We start from the raw sequence: 20,057 nt of genomic DNA, 5'->3' as shown, positions 1-20,057 counted from the left end.
ATGTTGGGGCCAATAAATAAAGACCCTAATTGAACTTATGCAGATTTACAAAATAAAAGTTGTCAGGATTTAAAAACCAATTACATAGATAAGATAGCAAGTGGACAGACATAAAAGCCAATCACATCAATGCTCCCATTAAATATAAATCACTTAAATAATACACCTGAAAGGAAAAGATTGGCAGACTAGATGAAATAGTTCTATTTCTGTTCTTTTTATAAGTATTCCATTTTAATTCTAAAGATAGATCAATTAAAACAAAAACAGAGGTACCAGCAAGATGGCTCAGTGGGTACCAAGCCTAACCTTAGTTTGGTCCCAGAAGTCACCTGGTGAAGGGAGAGCACTGACCCCACCAAATTGTCCTCTGGCCTTTACAGTGTGCCACTGTACACACAGACAGATGAGCACAAATATAATTAACATTCCTAAAAGGTAAATTGACTATACTTGCAATAAAGTTAGAAGTTTAAATTTAAAATACTCTTCTTAATAGAATAAAAAATGATGTAACTTTTAGGACTATATTTAGCAAAACATATAATATATATACTGAAAACTACAAAACACTGTTTCTGAAAAGTAAAGAAAGTCTGAATATAGAAATATGATGATCACCCATAAGGATAACATTTTCAAGATGTCAAAAGCAAAACAAAATCCTGACATAAACTGAGAAATGAATTCTGTAGTTTGTGTACAAACATGAGCGATCTGCAGTAAACAAAACACTTGCAGATAACAACAAAGTCAGCAGGCACAGATGATCTGATTTTAACTTACTGAGAGGCTAAAGTCATCAATACGGTGTGATTTGGGGAGAATGTAGTCAGAGAAGAACAGAGGGTCTAAAACTAGACCTTCATTCACATGGTCAACCAATCCTTGATGATTTCCAAGGCAATTCAGTTGAGAAATGCATTTTTCAACAAATGTACTATGAAAAATGGAAAGATACATGAGAAAAGAACCCCTTGGTTACAATTTAGTGCAGGATCATTCCTTGAATGGACAGTGGTTTGGGAAGCTTTATGGAATGATGCCTGGAGATGATGCTTTATGCCATATTTCACTTTGGAGGTGCAATTTTGGTGCCTTAAGTTCCGAAGTGCCTTATATTTGGGATGCTCAGGGTTGTTAAATACGCAGTGTGTTTATACACTCTGAGTTCAAGCTGAAGAGTTGCTCTGCTGACACAGCTCACCTCACCCACACATATCTGCAGTACTTGAAGTAAAGAACACAGAAGAGATTTCCAACTGTGTTTTGGAAATGTTTAACCTTTGACAAGAAACCCATGCACAGGGAAAGAAGGTAGCTTGAAGGCACAAGAGATTCATTTATGTGGTATATTCTGGATTTCTATTACTACATTAGTCATAAACTTCAAATATTTGAGAAATGATTTTTGGTATTTTTTTATTTTGGTAAAAATACATATTACATAAACTTTACCAATTTAACTTTTTAAGGTGTATGATCCAGTGGCATTGCTATGGTCTGAAATGTACTGCCTGCCTGAGCTCACATCTTTCATCTCTTGGCCCTCAGCTGCTGGCATGTTTTAGATGAGTGTGGAACCTTTGGGATATGAGGCCTAGCTGGAACATGTGGATAATAGGAGTGACCTTTCAAAGGTATAGCCTGGGTCCGCGACTGATCCCATCTCTGCTTCTTGATTGGTCAAGATGTGAGACACTGTCTGCTCAGGCTCCTGCTGCAGTGAGCAGCGCCCGTTAGCCCCCCACGCCTTCCCTGCCGGGGTGGATTGTACCTCTAGAAACCATGAGCCAAGTTAACTCTCTTCCTTATGTGTCTGTTCGGTATTTTGCCGCAGTGACAAGGACGAAGCTAACGTAGGCATTAATTAAGAATGCGCAGTATCATGCAGCCATTACCACTATTTCCAAAATGTTTTTCTTATCTCAGAAAAGAAACTCCATAGCCAGTAAGCACTGACTCCCATCCCCTTTCCATAGGCCCTTGATCGACTCCAGCCTATTTGTCTGAATTTGTTTTAGACATTTCATGTAAACGGGATCATACATTTGTCCTTTTGGGTCTAACTTGTTGCATTTGTCCTAGTGCCTTTCAGGTTCATCTACCTTGTATCATGAGCCAGATTTCCTTTTCTTTTTGTAATCAAATACTATTCTGTTGTGAGTATGTGAAATACTTTGTTTATCCACTCGTCTTCTGATGGATACTTGAGTTCCCACCTTTTGCTTACAGTGAGTAGTGCTGCAGGGAACATATCTAAGTACTTGGCTCATTCTTTACTGGCCACTCTTTTGAGTATATACCTGACAGTGAAAACTGTTGGGTAATCTGAGTGGCAGGGTTATTTTTCAATTATAATGGATGACTATTATAAAAGAATTAAGATGCAGAGGTAGAAGCTTGAAGAACGAAATGTCCGCATTATAACAAGCTGCTCTTTTTAGTCTTGCTCTGTGTTTCCTATTGCATCCTTTAATACTTAAATACACAGTGCAACTGAAGGTGGTTGTCTTTATAATCCTCTTTATCTGCTCAGAGGTGGAATGACAACCTTTCTAACTTTCAAAAGAGACGAAAAAAACTGCAAGTAAGGCTTCAGAATGGGGCAAACACCTCCTGGTTGGCCTAAAGATTCCCAGTGTTTGCACGAAAGTCCTATATCCAGGGAAACCTCTCATTTTCAGGGAAACAGACCCTGCTTTAGGGTTATCCCGTAACTCCAGTTTTGTTACTGCTGTTGGTGCTGATCATGGTAACTAGGAAATTATGCTGGAGCCTCAGTTTTCTCGTTTGCAAAATGGGCATCATGTTTTCTATAAGCACTACATAAACACTTTGGGGGAGAGTAGTATCTAGAGAGTTGTTTTTTGAAGATAAAGGCATTAACGTAATATGTACTGACAACAGTGTTAGAGGGGTATATTGTAGAAGCCCACATGTATCTAAATCTTGTTTTTGCCAATAATTTTAACTGAGTGATTTATTTTATTATATATAAAAATATTTTATAAATTTATTATTTAGCTATCAAAATTTACTTTTAAATTACATTTACTTGGCACACACACAAATGTGTGTGTGTGTGTGTGTGTGTGTGTGTGTGTGTGTGTGTGTGCATGCATGTAGCACTGGCATGTGTGGAGGTCAGAGGCCAACTTGTGAGAACTGGTTTTCTCCTTCTACCATGTAGGTTCTAGGGATTGATCTCAGGTCTGTAGACTTGGCAACAAGCACCTTTACCTACTGGACCTTCTCAATGGCCCCCAATAGGTTTTTAAATAAAACCTTTCCTGTAAGGATTTTATTATTAGGCAGTCTGACTGATTTAATTTTGGCTCTTTTTTTTTTCCCATCTTCCCCTTTGGGAAGTCAAGTGGCTAGAACCTAGATTCAGGAAGAGCTGCAAGGCAGAAACACACTTCTTAAGAACCTCATCAGTTATATGTGGAAGGTTGCCTTAGGCAAGGCACTGCACCAGGCTTTCTGTAGGAAAAGAACTGATGACAGATAAATCTCAAGATTTCCAGATATGACGCAAGATTATAACGTTTTCATGCCACTGTCTTGGAAATACACAGCCTGTGCATATTGTATACAACACCAGCAGGCTCTGTAGCCTGCATATATGACCTATAGTCCAGTGCATGTGAACCAGGTAAGAACCATTAATAGTTTCCCAAACATTTAGATCAAGTTTGTAGGCACACAAACTATACAAGCCCTTCAGCTTTGAGAAATCTGATTTATGGTTGAAGGTGAGAGTGTTTGTACATTTTCAGGGAATCATGGTACTATTGTTGGGTTAAATCATGGAATATTTAAAAACAGTGACTTGAAGAAGCATCTTCTATAAGATGTTTAATATCTTCAGGAAATAGTACCATTAAATAAATACTTAAGGTCCCAACCTCCTATGTCTTACATCATTTTTTTTCTTACCTCGTCAATAAGTGTCAGTATTATCTGTTAATACAGGCTTAGCCTCAGATAATATATGAGTGAAACAAGCAAGGTTCTACACTCACTCAATGACACAGCAGGAAATCAGTGGAGTGGAGAAGTTTTCCAAAGAGATAGAAATCCAAGTTTTCAAAAGTTCCCCCAAATGGTAGCACACACCAGTGGAAAGACAGCAGTTGGCAGTCGAGTCTGAAATATTTTCCAGCTTTTCTTCCCGTTCCTCTCCCTCAGCTTCCTACTCTCTCTTAGAGACTCTGATGATAATAGCTAGTTCTTGTTAAGTGTCCACTAAAAGCCAGGAACATTATCACTTTTAATCCTCACGCATCTCGAGGTGGGCCCTTTCCTTGCCATTAGCAGGGAAGGGAACTAGTATTCTGACTAGCCTTCTACCTTACCCAGAATGCCCTGGAAAAAGTTACTAAAATTTTTTAATACAGAACTGTTTTCCTTTACAATACAGCCTTGATGTTTTACTTTAAGCAAAGTTCTCTGCAGAAATTTAAATATGAAGCTCGATATTAAGAGCCCACTATTCAACATTACAAACTAATGCTTACTTTACAAATGCATTTTTTTTTAAACGAGGATTCCTTTAAATTATATTCTACTGGCACATTTTGTTTATGGGCCGTCACTTACTTGGTAAAGAGGTTGGGGAAACACTGTCAAAGAAGAACCAATCAAGACTGGAAATAAAGAGAGAATTTCTAAAATAGTAAAGTAAATCACCGAGAAAGCACAACTAAACTGAATCTCTTCTTTTCATAGATATATGCATCTTAGCGGTGGTTTGATTTGGGCTGGGAAGATATTCTGCCTGTGTATTTAGGAGACAGATTTTAGAAGCCGTGCATTGAAAAGAACCCTGTCAGATGGCATTAAGAGAGTCACTGAGCTGAACTGAAAGCTGCAGACAGGATTCCTATTTGAGAAATGGGCAAACCAGGTAAATAGTTTATCTCAGCGCGGTGACTTATGTTGCACAAACCTAATCGGAATGCTGCAACAGTTATTTTTAGTCTCCTGGGACTGCCCTCCATTTTAATTATTTCTGTTTCAGATATCATACATAGAATGCTTAAGTACTACTCAAGGGGCCCACTGATTAGAACCATAGAAAGCGATTTAGCATTCTAGAACAAGAGGAGGGCTTAGTGGAGACAGAGTCCATAACAAGCATATTTTGAGTAAACAAAAATTAGCTTTCTTGAAGAGGTCTCTCCAGAATCAGAAAGCAACCAGAAGAGATGAAAACGATGTGAAGGGGAATTGAAAAATAAGCGTCGGCTTTAATAGGCTCCTGTGATTAGATGACAAGATATTTGCATGATTAAGCAGTACCCAGCATGGTGACATTACACTGACTCAGGGAAGCACTGCTTCCTAACTACTGCATTTGAGATCATTTCCCAGCTTTTCTTCCCCAGCTTCATCAGCCCCTTATTTTGCATTGTGGCACTGCTTTCCAAACCTAAGCGTTTGATTTTGCCGTCAGATTTATCTCAAGTACATCTCCTTATTATGTTTTCTTTTTCCTTCTTCTCCCCCCCCCCCACCCCCCACCCCCACCCCCAGTTTTCACATTTTGGTCGCTCTGCTTCTACAAGTCATTGCAGATTCTTTCGCAACAATAACAACAGCATTCTCCATTTGTGGGCTTAATTTTTTTTACAAGAGAGTATATGAAATGCTCCATATGATTTACTGTTTTATAGTCTCCAGATAACCTAATGAGAAAACTGAGCATTAGACAGGTTATCCATAAGTCCTGAGATCACGGGATTCCGTTTGGTAGGGGAGGAGGAGCTCTCCATTGGCCGTCAGGCTCTGGTGTTAGCAACCTGGCAGTAACTATTGAACTCTTTATCTTACGTATGCCCTTCAACTTCTGATTAGAAGTCAAACAGCATTGGGATGTAGGTAGGCAGCTATTATTTTAAATATCAAAGTTAGGTCATGAAAGAGAACTAGTCAGGGATTCAATGACTCGTTGGGGGATGGAATTCTAAGATAGCATCAGCCTCCTTTGGGTTAGGCACGGCAAGGGATAGGCAGCAAGCCTGATGAGGTCGTTGTTCTCATGGCGAGGGTCCTGATCCAGAGAGGTTCAGAATTAGAGCCCTTGGTTTCTCCCCTGTCCCACAATGGTTTGTCTTTCCACCACGGACCTGTGTTCCAGTGGAACGGGTCTTACCCCGGTTTGCATGAGGTACACCGGGACTGTCCTGGGAAGCCTGCTGTCCATAGTGGTAAACTGAGGTTTCTGCAATAAAAGAAAAGCAAAGCACCAAAACAAACAACTCATTATGTTAAATAGTATTTTAAGTCTCCTTTACAAAATAAAACAAGTGACACAATAGTTTGGCGTATTTTTGACAACACCCTCATTTGATTTGATGAGCTGTGGGCTCCTAGTTGAGTTGTGTCCAAAAGAGGCCAGACAGATGGAAGGATTTTACAAAGTGGGGAAAAATCCTGGTTAGCATGAGCCTGGAATTCCTAATTTACTGTTAATTTTTTTTTTCTCTTAAAAAGCAATAAATAGGTCTTAACAGATGGGCTGGCACTTGAATTAAAAGCGTCGTTGGGGAATTATGAGTAACGAGTGCCTTACACAGTTGCAGAGTTCAAGTACATGGGAACCATGGTCTGCCTCAAATGCGGAGTCTATGGACTTGAGCTCTCTGAGAAACACATATTGACTCTAAGCTAAAAACCAGTCCATCAGCTGAGACCCTTCTGAGGACTTTTCCTAGTTTGCTTCTCTGTTGCTGTGAAGAAACATGATCAGAGCAGCAGAGGAGGTCTGGGGGTTATTTGGCTTTTGGGGGTGGGTGAGTATTTGGCATTCAGGTCCATCAAAGGGAAGCCAGGGCAGGAGCTCAAGGCAGGAATCCGGAAGCAGGAACTGTTCGGATTGTTTACTTGCTTGCTTCTCCTGGCTTGCTCAACTGCCTTTCTTACAGAGCCATTGCACAACAGGCTGGACCCTCCCACATCAATCAGAAATCAGGAAAATCCCCCACAGACATGCCCATGGGCCAATCTGATGAAGGCGATCCCACAATTGAGGTTCCTTCTTCTTAAGTTATCTCTAGTTTATATCAAGTTGACAAAAATTAATTATGACACTAGCTTTTTAAACTAAGAGTTGTGACCTATTAACAGAACCTGAAATCAGTGTCAATGGATGTGAACAGAATTTTTTTTAAAAAGTGGTAGGGGAGAAAAAGGAGACCTTCATCTCCAGGGGGACAAGAGTCTGCCAGGTATTCTGGCCTCTGATTTCTGCAGGACCAGGGATCAATGGGCCTTTACCCACAGTGGTTATGGAAACAAGAACAGGACCTTTTGCAGTATACCATATGAAGTAAGAGTAAATGCCATTTCATGATGCTGTGTTTCTGTTATACACTAAAAACTGGGTCATGATATAAATCTTCCTATATGTTGCCGCTAATATGTCTGTCTATCATCTATCTGTCTATCTATCTATCTATCTATCTATCTATCTATCTATCTATCTCATCTCTATATATCTAAAGATTCTAGTCAATCAGATGATTAATGCAGCTATGTTCCCTAACTCCATTCATGAATAACCACACTTCATTGTATAGCATTAACACTTGAGTTGTGCTTGTAAATATGCCAGTATAATCAAGGAAACTCTCGTTAGCTTGAACAGGGTTGGCTGGGGTAGTCTGTGAAAATAGTGTAGTTGCCAGATGTCCCTGGCTAGGATGCCTGGGGCAGACTTAGAAGCCTGTGTTTGTTGGCATGAAGCAAGCATCCAGAGAGCAGGTGAACAATTGCTTTTATTTTGCGAACCCAACTCAAAGAGATACTATTTTCAGATCTAAAAGAACAGCAGAATTAGAAATACGTTAAGAAGTAAGTGATCTAGAAGCTAAGCATGGTGAAGATCCAAAAAGTAATAGCTTGTTTCCTTGTAAATAATTCTTAAGGAAAATAAGAACAGGGACTTGAGAGCTGGTCAGCGTTCAAAGTGTTTTCTATTTTTCCAGAGGACCTGAGTTGGTTTGGTTCCCAGCATCCACATCAGGTGACTCACAGTAGCCTGCAACTCCAGTTCCAGGGAACATAATCCCATCTTTGGGCCTTTGACGACACCTGCACTCATGTACACATACCCACACACAGACACATAATAACAAATAAATCTTAAGATGATAATAGCAGTCTAATATTTATTATAGCGTACTATTGTGTTAAGCATTCTATGTGAATTATAACAATATTAGGAGGTAGGCACTGTAAATACATGCTCAGAGATGTAAGAAAATGTGTAGAAAAAATATATAATTAGTGGTGAAAACAGAATTTAAATTTAGAGCCAGTGAAGCTTAGATCCTTCCTGGTTCTGTGTGCAGCTCTACAGCTTTGGCTATTTTGAATTACCGTAGCCCTTGTTTGAACTTAAAAGTATTGCCTTAAAAAAAAAAAAAGTATTGCCTCTTACCCGGACAGACGAGGACTTAGCTGTATGAGTTATTCTCAGCCTCCCTCCCCCTCTTGCCTCTCTACATCTAGTCCATTAGCACTCTGCCCAAAACACAGGATACGCCACATCCATCCATCCACTTTCTCCAAGTTGCTGCTTTTCACTCCAACTGAAGCCACTCTTGGGTTTCATTTAGGCTGCAGAGTGCTCTTCCAGCTACTGTTGGTGCTGCCCCACCATTCTGTCTCTGTGCCACAGCTAAAGGAACTTTTAGAAACATAAATAAATAAATAAATAAACAACCATCACGCTTCTACTCCAAACCCTGCGCTTGCTTTCCTTTAAGCCTAGAATAAAAACAAACCTCTCAGCATTCAGACCGCATAGGCTTTCTGTAGCGCTCTTATCTGTAGCACTTAGTGCCCCACCCCCCTGCTTTCGATCCTTCCTTTTTCCCTCCCTCCCTTTCCTTCTTCCTACCTAGCAGGTAGGCCTGGAATTGCTATGCAGCCCAGGTTGGTCTGGAATTTGCATTCTTCCAGTCTCCAAGTCTAGAGTGCTGGGATTATAGGTCTGTGCCACCACACTCAGCTTTGAACATTTCTTACTTGTTAGTTTATGATTTGCCTTCTCTAAGCACGAACTCTTGTGTTGCCCTTGCCCTGTATCCTTGCATTTAGAACAAGACCAGCCTGGTAATAGTATGTACTAAAAATACCTGTGAGCACATGAATGAATTTGCTTCAGAAATTTTCAAAGGTCTACATTCTCCTCCCCCAACCCACAATTTTTATTTTGAATTGGCAACCATATATACTTATGGGGTACAATGTTGTGATTTAATATACTACAGAATGATTAGGTGACACTAATTAACATACCTTTTTCTTTAATTGTTTTGAGATATGCAGTCTATTATTATTATCGTCTATAATTACCATGCCGTACACTAGATTTTGAAAACATATTCTTCCCATCTAAATGAAATTTTGTGCTCTTCGGTCAGCATTTCTCATCCCCAAGCCCAGCTTCTGGTAACCTGCATTCTACTACCTACTGTACACTCGATCTCCACAGATGCCACATGTGTGTGAGGTCATGCAGTATTTGTCTTCTTGTGCCTGGTTACTTCACGAAGCATAATGAGTTCTAGGTTCTTCCAGGTGGTCACAAATGACATGCTTTCCTTCATTAAGGATGGACATTTGTTGATGGGCACTTAGGTCCATTCCGTATTTTTCCAAAGGTTCCCATCTTGGAGGCGTCAGTCTAGGAGCAGAGTGAAGCTAGGATGTTCCCTTTATCCTGCCAGCGGGATGTAACGTCTCAAGCTACCCACTCAAAGTTCTTTATGTGTGACTTCATTCTTTCACTTGGCTCTCCTTTCCCACCAAACCTTCTGCCATGATCCAGACAGACTTGAAAATGCACTTAATGTAGCATCGAACGCAAGTCCTGTGACTTTCCCAAATCTTGACTTTTATATCTGCAAAGAGAGCAATCAGTGAGACTTGTAGGATGTTCTAAGACCTATATTAGGAAGTAGATATGAATAACAAATATTTGGTTGCACATGATGGTGCATACCTGAAGTTCCAGAGGTCAGGAGGCTGAGACAGGAGGATCATGGTGAGTTCGAGGCCAGCCTGGAGTTTGGAATAAGAACTGGTTTTTGGAAGCACTTTTTGTTTATACTAAGTTTGACGGGGAAGACTTACATCCTCCAAATTGCTGCTTAGAGATGAGGTCACCACCCTCACCACCATCTTCACTTCTTACCACCTCCCAGTTTCTTCCTAAGGTGGGGCACCCCATTTCAGCCCCTTTACTATTTGAGTTCTAATCCGAGGCCTAAGAATGCAACCTGATGAACTGATGTGAATGGGGTGGAGAGTTTTACAAATAATTCTGTCTACTTATTTATTTTGTATGTATGTGTATGGGCATGCACACACGCCACAGCATGCATGTGGAGGTCAGAGAGCAACTTGCACAAGTCAGCTCTCTATTTCTACCATGTGGGTCTCAAGGATCCAACTTGGGGTTGTAAGACTTGGTGGCAGATACCTCTACTTACTGAGCCATCTTGTCTACCCCCAGAGATATTTTTTCTAATATGTCTCCTTCTTATTCTTGAGGGAAATTCTATGGGTGCCTTTCTTCAATATACTTGGGCTTTTCAGTACCACATCTCAGCCCCCCCCCCCCCCCCCCGCCCCATGCTGTGTAAACCAGTGCTTTCTTGGACTTGTCAATGTTCGGCCATTACCACTCTCTTGTCTAGAGGTAGAGGGGAAGGGACAGCTCCTCCTTTGCTTCCTCTTCACTGTCCTCATAGGATTGAAGTAGTTCTGGAATCATCTTAGGGTCCCCACCTAAGCAGTTTTCTTTTCCTTTAAATTTCTAACTGGGTGATGTGACCGCAAACTTTCATCAACTCAGACTCACGAGTCCAGAGTCTGCCTTCATGCTGTAAATGGGAAAGCACTCATATTTTCACTGGCTGGCTTTGCACTTTTGTTGCTAATAAACCACCTTAGTTTGTTGTGGTTTTATTTTTAATAAACTTAATTTCCCCATTCTTTCTTCCCATCTCATCATGACCAGCTGGACTACTGTAAGGATCGCTAAGTGACTTTCCTACCTTTAATCTCATGCCCCTCCAATCTAACTTGCTGTTATTGTTATTATCTCATCCCCTTAAGACCACCTCCAGGCTTTCACAGTGACAATTAGGCAGTCTGGGAAACAAATTAAAGCCAGAGCCCATGGAGTTGGTGAGGCATGACTCCTACCTTTCTTATCCACCTCAAGGGAGCTACTCTAAGTGTGCCAACTGTGGACCTAATAAGAGAGTAGTGCCCCAGCAGAGCAATTCCAGGTCTGATTGTGTACTAAATTGCTGCTTAACCTGGACAGCCACATCATGTCTCTGAGCCTTAGTGGGATGGTCTGATAAAATGACAGCAGGAACAGTCAAATTTTCTTCTGAATTTACTATGTGCCAAAAAATATTTTGAGGCTTTGCATGAATCTGCTTGTTTGTCTATGGCCTTTGAGGCAAATACCACTAGTGTCTACATTTTCTAGATGAGACATAGATTAAAAAAAAAATTAGGTCCAAAGGAACACAGCTAAGAAATACTAAGACGGATTCAAAGTCTGCACCTAGATGCTGTAAAAAGGAGTTGATTTTGGTGAACTTCTGCAGTCCCTCTAGCTTCGAAAGCATGTTAAGTTCATGTTCCAGAGAAGGCTGGTGGTCCCCACAATGAACACAAGGCAAAGGAACAGAGCTGTGTCAAGGTGTGACACTGCGGCCAGTTCAGTTCATCCTCAGGCAGAGAGCACGGTCTAAATATAGAACCCGCCTTACCATTGGACGTCTGACTAAAGTGGGTTAGTTGCCGGGTGAGGTGCTCAAGGCAGAGCAGGCAGAAAGGTGTGCCAGCTGCGCAGTAGCACCGCATAACAATGTAGGGCAAGATGCCTCCCCGAGCTCTGCCTCCCCGAGCTCTGCCTCCTTGCATCCCAGCTTGCTCTGCATGCCCTTTTGCAGGCTTACATAACGCTGATTAAAGTAGATTACTCTATGGATCAATCTGCCTCTTAGAGAAACAAGGGCATTCTGCCAAACCCTTTCCCACCAGGATGACAATTTCACGCCTTTAGGTAGAGTGTTCTTTGCTTGTTTTCAGTTTTCAGGAAACCCTGGCCTGTGTCTGATCCACGCATGACTGGGCTGTCTTTGGACATGCACACCTTCTAGCAATATGAAGACTTCCATTTCTGACTTGCTCCTTAGAAGATGTTTCCAGACCCTTTAGATACTGTCAGGAGTTTAATTGTGTCCCTTTCTACCTTCCTCCCCCCAAGAGGACTAAGGCCTAACCCTAATACCTGTAAAAAGTGACTTTCTTTGGGATGGGGCTTCTTTGTAGAATGTAATCAAACTATGGCAGTGCCATACTAGATTTGGGTTTGCCTTTGCCCAACAACTGATGTCCTTATAAAAAGCAGTTCAGATTCAAACGCTGACAGATTGGTTGGATGCCATATAGTGTTGTGGGTGGAGTTTGGAGTGATATATCTATAAGTTAAGGATTGTCAAGGATCGAGAGCACACCCCAGGAGCTAGAAAGAGGCACAGCAAAATTTCCTCCCCCACTCCAGAAGCTTCAAAGGAAGCATGGCCTTGCTGACACCTTGATTTCAGACTTCTAGCCCACACCTATGCCGGAAGTGATGATGTAGAAGTTAAGTGAAGATGCTATTTCAAGAATGCTTCAAAACTTATTACGCCGACGAGAGAAGGACAATTGCTAAAACAATAAACGCTGTTCACATATTGCTGACTGGTGGAGTCAGGCGAGAACTGAGTTGCTATCCTTCAGCATAGCAATTTTGGGGTGATTAATAAGTAACCTTGATGAGAGCAGTTGAGGCGTAGGTGGGACAAAATCGTGATTATAGTGGATTCAAAGGAAAATGTTAGCAGGCGAAGTGGAAATTCAGTACAAACTCTTTGGAGGAATTTTTTTTTTTTTTCCTGCAAAGGGGGCAGAAAAATAGCTGTAGGGTGATTTGTTGTCAAGGAGAGAGGGTTTGTTTATTTGTTTACTTATTAAAGAGGGAAATAACTGAACCATGTTAATGGTAACAACCTCTACAAAGAAGAAAATGATATAGGGGACAGATGAGAGACTTGCTGTGGCAATGTCCTTGAGTAGCTCTTGAGAGGAGAGCCAGTGAACAGGGGAGGGGCTGATCCTTAAAAAGAAGCCTTGAGTGGATTCCCTGTCACAAGAAGGAAGGCAGGATGTATGGGTACAGACACAGCTAGGTTGTTTGTTATACAAGTGAGAGCTCATGGGACTTTTCTCTGATTGCTATTTTTTTTCTATTTTCCCAGCAGTGTGGGAAGCAAGGTCATCAGCTAAGAGTGAGGAGGGGGAAGAGGTGGGACATGCATCCTGGGGAGTCAGAGTAAGTAGACTAAAGAAATGTAGCAGAAGCATTTCCAGGGAGCAGCCTGGTATAAAAATGTAAAAGATTATTTGATGCGTAGAAAATAAAAGCTGGGGATTTCCTAAGTCGTTGGCAGCCCATCAGTGGGCTGTGCTACAGGATTTGTGATCCAAAGAATTCTGACCTCAGGGAGTTTAAAATCAAGTGTAAGCAACAAATAATAAACACACGGAAGGTTTGAATAATAATTTAAGACAATAGAAAAGATATATGTGACAGGAATGCATATAGAACTGCTGAATATGTTTAAAGAGTTCAGAGGAAAGAGGAAGGTGATCTCGAAGCGATATGATGGTTGAGCCTGGTAGAAAAGATAAATTCAGAGAGGGACAAGTGAGGATAAAGGAAATAATAGGAACAAAGTCCAAAGCCTGGAGAGAGAGAGACACAAATTTATCATCACCAAGTAGGGTTGCCTGATAAAAATATAGGACATCTCGTTCAATTTGAATTTCAGATAAATAACAAGTAAACCTTTGTATAAAAAATACTGGGTGCGTACTTATCTGAAATCAACTTTAACTGGCATCGGCAGCACGAAAGTTTTCAAGGGAAAATGAAAAGGATGCTCCCTTCACCCATGGGATTGGAGAATTGGAAGGATGAAAAACCTATTCAGTGGTGGAAGATGTTTCATAAGGCCACAGAAATGAGACCTTGTCCCCAAGACGCCATTGGTGACACTCGACACAGCAATGAAGGTGGAAGATCAAGCAATAGATACAGACTACTGTGCAGAGAAGTTTGGCAGTAGGAAAAGGAACCACATGGCCCCCAGGCCCTGTTCCCACAGCTGCTGCCACACTGTGTGCACTTGGACAGTAGGTGAACAAGGAAGATCCCATCTTTGAGCTACTCTGTAAAGGCCAGAGACTGGCTAATCTATGAGGGATCAGCACTGCTACCTTGGAAATCGGCTACCCCTTTTTGAGGAAAAAGATAAGCAAAGGAGACACTTAATTGCAGACGAAATAAGAAAGGAGGAAAAGAGGAGGAGAGATGTCCTAGTGTGGTCAAAGGTGCATTTTTTACGTGAACTCACAGCAGCAGGGGATATGAGTACAAATGGGGACGGGACTAAACCCATCAACATCTCACTGTGGATGGCACAGGGATTCACGAGGCCCCACCCATCCCTAAGGAGCTATAGGCTGTTAATGGTCACTGTGGGAGGGGGAGTCATATTCCTTAGTGGTATCGCCACCGGCAAGTTACCCTTGATCTAGTAAATAAGCCCCACCCATGCCCATGCAGGCACCCCTAATTAAACACAATGGGACACAGGCACAAAAGGATATGGAAGCTTATGGAGAATCTGTTGATAAGAAGGGGTTGAGTGGGGAGAGGAAAGCAGAGAGGATAATGAAGAGGGGAACTGATTTATATACGTTAAACATGGGCACAAATTTGAGAATATTTTTTAAAGCATATTGTTCAATAGTAAGCTCTCAGATTGGAATCAGACTATGAATCTCAGACTATAAATAATTAAAGTGAAAAGATTCCTTTGTCCAAGGAGGCCTGGCCTGTATTACGTTTATTTCCTTGAGAATGAGTAGATGAAAATGTCGAAGAGCTTCTGGGAGAGTCAAGTAACCACTGTGACGAAGACAATGGCGGAAATTTCTCTCCTTGGCCATAGAGTCTAGCTGGTGACTGAGGATGGTAAGTCCAAGGGCTATAAACTACCAGTGGGCAGAAATGTTAGAATGACAGCAGCATGTGTAACCAGTGAGTCTACAGCAATGTTTCCTCCTTAGGGGCCTCAGTGTTCTATGGTATCAGTACAGAATATTTACTGTGGAAATGTCTGCCCTCAGGAAGAAAAGGTAACAGCTCTTGGAAGGGATGTTTTTAAAATGAGGGTTAACGGAGTGAACTTAAACAATAACTGCTAATGGAGTAGGGTCAGGGACAGTGCAGTACTCACAAATCTTAAAAATATTGTCGTCTATCTTTCTCCCTGAACAGAGTATTCATCTTGCCAGTTCCTCTAGCTAATTAGATTGTTAACTCTGTCTATTTATAGCAACAAACACTTCACTGGCATGTAGAAAATGCTGATTATTAATCAGGGTCCTCCACTGACTCAGGGTGGAATGAAATGTGATTATTCAAATTAGATTTAGGCTAAGGTCTAATGACCTCACAGATATCATCCTGATTTTCTAAGTACTCATCTTTAAAAGATGCAGAGATTTTGGTCTCCTGGAGCCTTGGGGTGAACAGTGATGCTGAATTTAGTTATCCTCCCCCACTATGCACCTTGTCCTTAAAAGGATTGTACTCTCTTCTATACAAGTACCTGTGCACCTGCCAGCTCATGACTTAAAATCAGCACCGCCAAGTAAATCATTATACAAAGTAGTTATGGATGTAGAATTTTAATAGCAAATCAATGGAAGTTAATTTTCCCAGATGCTATTATGGAGGGTGTTCACCAGATCTGTCCCTACCATATATCATACTACTTTATGCTTTGGGAGAAAAGCTAGGCTCATATGTGGGTGATTTTAACAAAAGACAGACATTGTAATGACCCAATCTTCTCTTCTAGATTTGGCCAGCATCCTGCCCAACATTTAACCATTTAGCTTGGCAGTTGAAAATAAGGTCAGGGTAGGTAGGGCAGAGGAAGAAAACTTAAGAGGAATTTTCTGAAATAAGGCTTTCCTCAACTGTCGATGGAGGTGTCCGTGCAGGCCAGCAGCTGCTGTCCCCTCTGTACCTAAAACCCCTTGGGCTAAACATGTTACTTTAAGCTCGTGCCGTGCTTGGGCCTCAGGAATACTCAAGTGTAGATATGCCGCTGACCAAGTGAAGTAGGATTACTGTTTTTCCTCCTCCCTCTCCAGCTGTCTCTTTTTGAGACAGGGTCTTCTGTGTAGCCCAGGTTGGAACTTTCTCAGTGCCGGGATTGTAGTCATGTACTACCTGTTTTGACCTTTCTTTTCTTCCTTAAGCAGCTTCAGACATTTAATTATTTTTTTCATCTTCTTTAGAGACTCTGAAAAACCTAGACATGCTTTCAACTTTCTGGTTGTGTGCTGACTAATGGTGTTGTTTGTTTGTTTATTTTGTGAACTTGACACACAGCAGGGGCAAATTGGAAGAGGGACCCTCAGATGAGAAAATGCTTCCATCAGATTGGTCTGTAGACAAGCCTGTGGGACATTTTGTTGATTAATTATTGATATGGGATGACCCAGCTCCTTGTGGGTGGTGTTACCACCAGGGAGGTGGCCCTGAGTTATATAGGAAAGCAGGCAGAGTAAGCCAGTAAGTGGCATTCCTCTATGGACTCTATTTCAGTTCCTGCCTTCAGGTTCCTGCCTTGAGTTCCTGCCCTGACTTCCCTTCATGATGGGCTGTAAGGAATAAGGCAAATAAACCTCCCCCGCCCAAGTGTGTTTGATCATGGGCTTTATCACAGCAATAGAAAGCAAATTAGGGCAGGTGGCATGGGGGAGGGGAACCGCATGCTGTAATTATTGCTATTTACCTGATGTGTATCTTAGGAATTGTTTAGTTCTAAGTAATAGAAATCACCCCCAGCAACCATAAACAGGTGTGGGGTCTCCAGAATGTGCAGCTGGGACTTGCAGAGATCCACACAAAGATGCTCCATGCTCCTCTGTGAGCTGTTAGCTGTCTTGGCTGCTCTCGTGATTATCTGCCTCGTCTCTGTTTCCTTGGCAGACTAACTCTGTCTGATTCACTTGCTCATCCTAGGTGCCTTTAAAGGGTACTCCCAGTCTTTGGGTTTGAAGATGCTCATATTCTGGATCCCATAGGTACCTGACTTAATTCTTCTGATGTTTTAAGAGGTCGGGGGAGATGGTTCTGTGGATCAGAGCATTGGCTGTGAAAGCAAGGGGTGCACCCATGTAAAAGCAGGGTAGGGTCTTGCATACTTGTAAGTCCCCCATCATTAGGAGAGAGATGGGTCGTTGTGAGGAGTTCATGGCTAGCCAGGCTAGCAGGAATGATGGGCCTCAGGTTCAGTGAGAGGCCCTGTCCCAGAAAGTAAGATGGAGAGCGACAGGGATGACACCAGACACCTGCCTCTGGCTTCTGCATGTGCATATACATGGACACACATCCCTGCACACAATACGTGCATATACCATCACACACACACACACACACCCTGTACACAGCATAAACACGTTTTACATAAAGTTCACCATTTTAAAATGTATAATTCTGTGGGTTTAATATATTTACTGTGTTACCCAGCCATCACCACTAATTTCAGAATATTTTCATCACCCTGAAAGAATTCTCAGCTAGTCAAAATTATCCTTTGTTCTCATTCCCTGTACAACCACTAATCTGATTTCTGTCTTTATAGTTTTTCTTTTTTTTGTTTCAAGATGGGGTTTCTCTGTGTAGTTTTGGTGCCTGTCCTGGATCTCACTCTACAGACCAGGCTGGCCTCTTTATGGTTTTTCTTATTCTGGACGTTTGACACAAACAGCATACAATATATGTTCTTTTATGCCTTGCCTGTTTCATTCGGCATAATGCTTTCAAGATTTGTTTATATTGTAGCATAAAGCAAGACTCCATTATTTTTTATGACTAAATAATATTTCATTTATGGATATATTGCATTTTGTTTATTCACCAGCTAAAGGATATATCTGAGCTATTTTTACTTTTTGGTGGCCATGAACGTTTTTTAAAGAATTTTAAGTATTTTAAGTTCTTCATTGACAAAGAAAAATTGCACATGTGTACAGTATGATTGGTGTGTGTGTGCATGTTTGAGATAAAATTTGGCTATGCATGGCCAAGGCTGGAAGCCTCCACCTCACGAGGACCAGCATTACAGGTGTATCCTATTACACCAGCCAATGTGATGTTTTCATATGTGTCTATATTATGGAATGATTAAATCAAGCTAATTATCATATCTACTACCTCACATATTTAATCATCTCTGTAATGAGGACATTTAAAATCTACTCTCTTGGCAGGTTTCAAGTGCCTTTTTTCATTGTTAATTACAGCCAGTTGTCATGTTGTGCAGTAGATCCTTAGAACTTCTTTCTGTTTAACTGATACTCATCCACTTTGCCCAGTGTCTCCCCATTACTATCCCCACCTCTCTCCCAAGTACCTGCCAATCACTATTCTGTTATGCTTCTCTGGATTCACAGAAGCTTTTCCATATAAGTAGGAGCACATGATATTTGTATTGCTGTACCTAGGTTATTCTGTAATGTCTTTGGGTTCATCCATGTTTGTGAAAACAGCAGTATTTATTTTCTGTTCCTGAAAGTATTAATATGTTACATTAATACATGTGCCACATTTAAAAATTCCATCCATCTGCTGATGGACCCTTAGGTTGTTCCCATGTCCTGGGATAATGCTACAGTGAGCCCAGGAGTTCAGACACTGATTTGGAATGCTGATTTCAGTTCCTCTTGGTGTATACTGTGTTATATGGTAACTCGATTTTCCGTGGGTTTTTTTTTTTTTGAGAAACTTCTATAATGTCTTCCAATTTGGGTGTATTGTTTTCACCACCAACAGTGTGGGAGCATTTTCTTTTCTCCACGTCCTCAACAATGCTTATCTTTCATCTTTTTAATAAAGTTCATCTAACAAGTGTGGGGCAAGTCCACAAAGGTTTTGTTTTGCATTTCTCTAATGATCAGACTTTTTCCCCTACACAAATATTGGTTACCTGAATGTCCCCTTTGAGAACTATCCATTCAAGTCCTCCATCCATTTCTTCAGGTGAAATATCACTTAAATTGATTTGCATATGTGGAACTACCCTTCAAATTCAGAGATAAATTCCCTCTTTTAGTCACTTCATTCTATCCAGCTCACCAATAAAAACATTGCACAGCTGTTTAAGCCACTCACACCTTTGCCCGGTCTAAATCTCTGTACATACCGGTGAACTTCTGTAGAGCCAGAATGGACACTGTGAAACAAGGGAGCTTCCCTTATGGCTTGACACTTTCACTAGCGCTTAAACTTTTATTCACTACCTAACACACACACACACACACACACACACACACACACACACAGAGACAGACACAGAGACACAGAGACACAGAGACACACAGACAGAGAGAATAAAAGATTGAGTTAAAACTAGAAAGGGTTAGTGTTATATGCGCTTTCATGATCCATGTGCCATTTTGCTTGCATGCCTTTCTTCGTCATCACCTGACATTATTCTTGGTCTCCTTTATACATTTTATACTATTCCTACACTTACAGCTATTTACATAGATGCATATATACATTTTAGGCTAGGAATCACATATAAAGAAGAATATGGGATTTTTTTTTTCATTCTGAATTTAGATCAACTTGATTAATATTATGCTTTCTAAGCTCAACCATTTGCTTCAAATTTCATGATTTTATTTTTTTACAGCAAAATAATATTTCATTTTGTACATGTACCATATTTTCATTATTTATTCTTTATTCTTCTGCTGATGGGCATCTAGGTTGGTTACATTTCCTTGCTATTGTAAATAGAGTGGCAATATATATGGATATGCAAATATCCTGTGGTAGTATATGGAATTCTTTGGGTCTATGCCTAGGAGTGGAATAGCTG

General features: G+C 41.0%; 1 long non-coding RNA gene across 1 annotated transcript in view; it reads right to left on the bottom strand.

Moving 5' to 3' along the window:
• Nucleotides 1-9,303: 9,303 nt before the first annotated feature.
• Nucleotides 9,304-20,057, bottom strand: part of LOC131924088 (uncharacterized) — a 30,403-nt gene continuing 19,649 nt past the window's right edge. The window contains exon 3 of the long non-coding RNA XR_009382779.1: nt 9,304-9,917. This is a non-coding gene — a long non-coding RNA (uncharacterized LOC131924088). The remainder of the gene's footprint in view (nt 9,918-20,057) is intronic.

Source organism: Peromyscus eremicus, chromosome 14 (genome assembly GCF_949786415.1).
Source record: "Peromyscus eremicus chromosome 14, PerEre_H2_v1, whole genome shotgun sequence".
Lineage (NCBI taxonomy): Eukaryota > Metazoa > Chordata > Mammalia > Rodentia > Cricetidae > Peromyscus > Peromyscus eremicus.
Note: the sequence above shows the minus strand (reverse complement) of the source record. Positions and strands in the feature narration are given on the sequence as shown.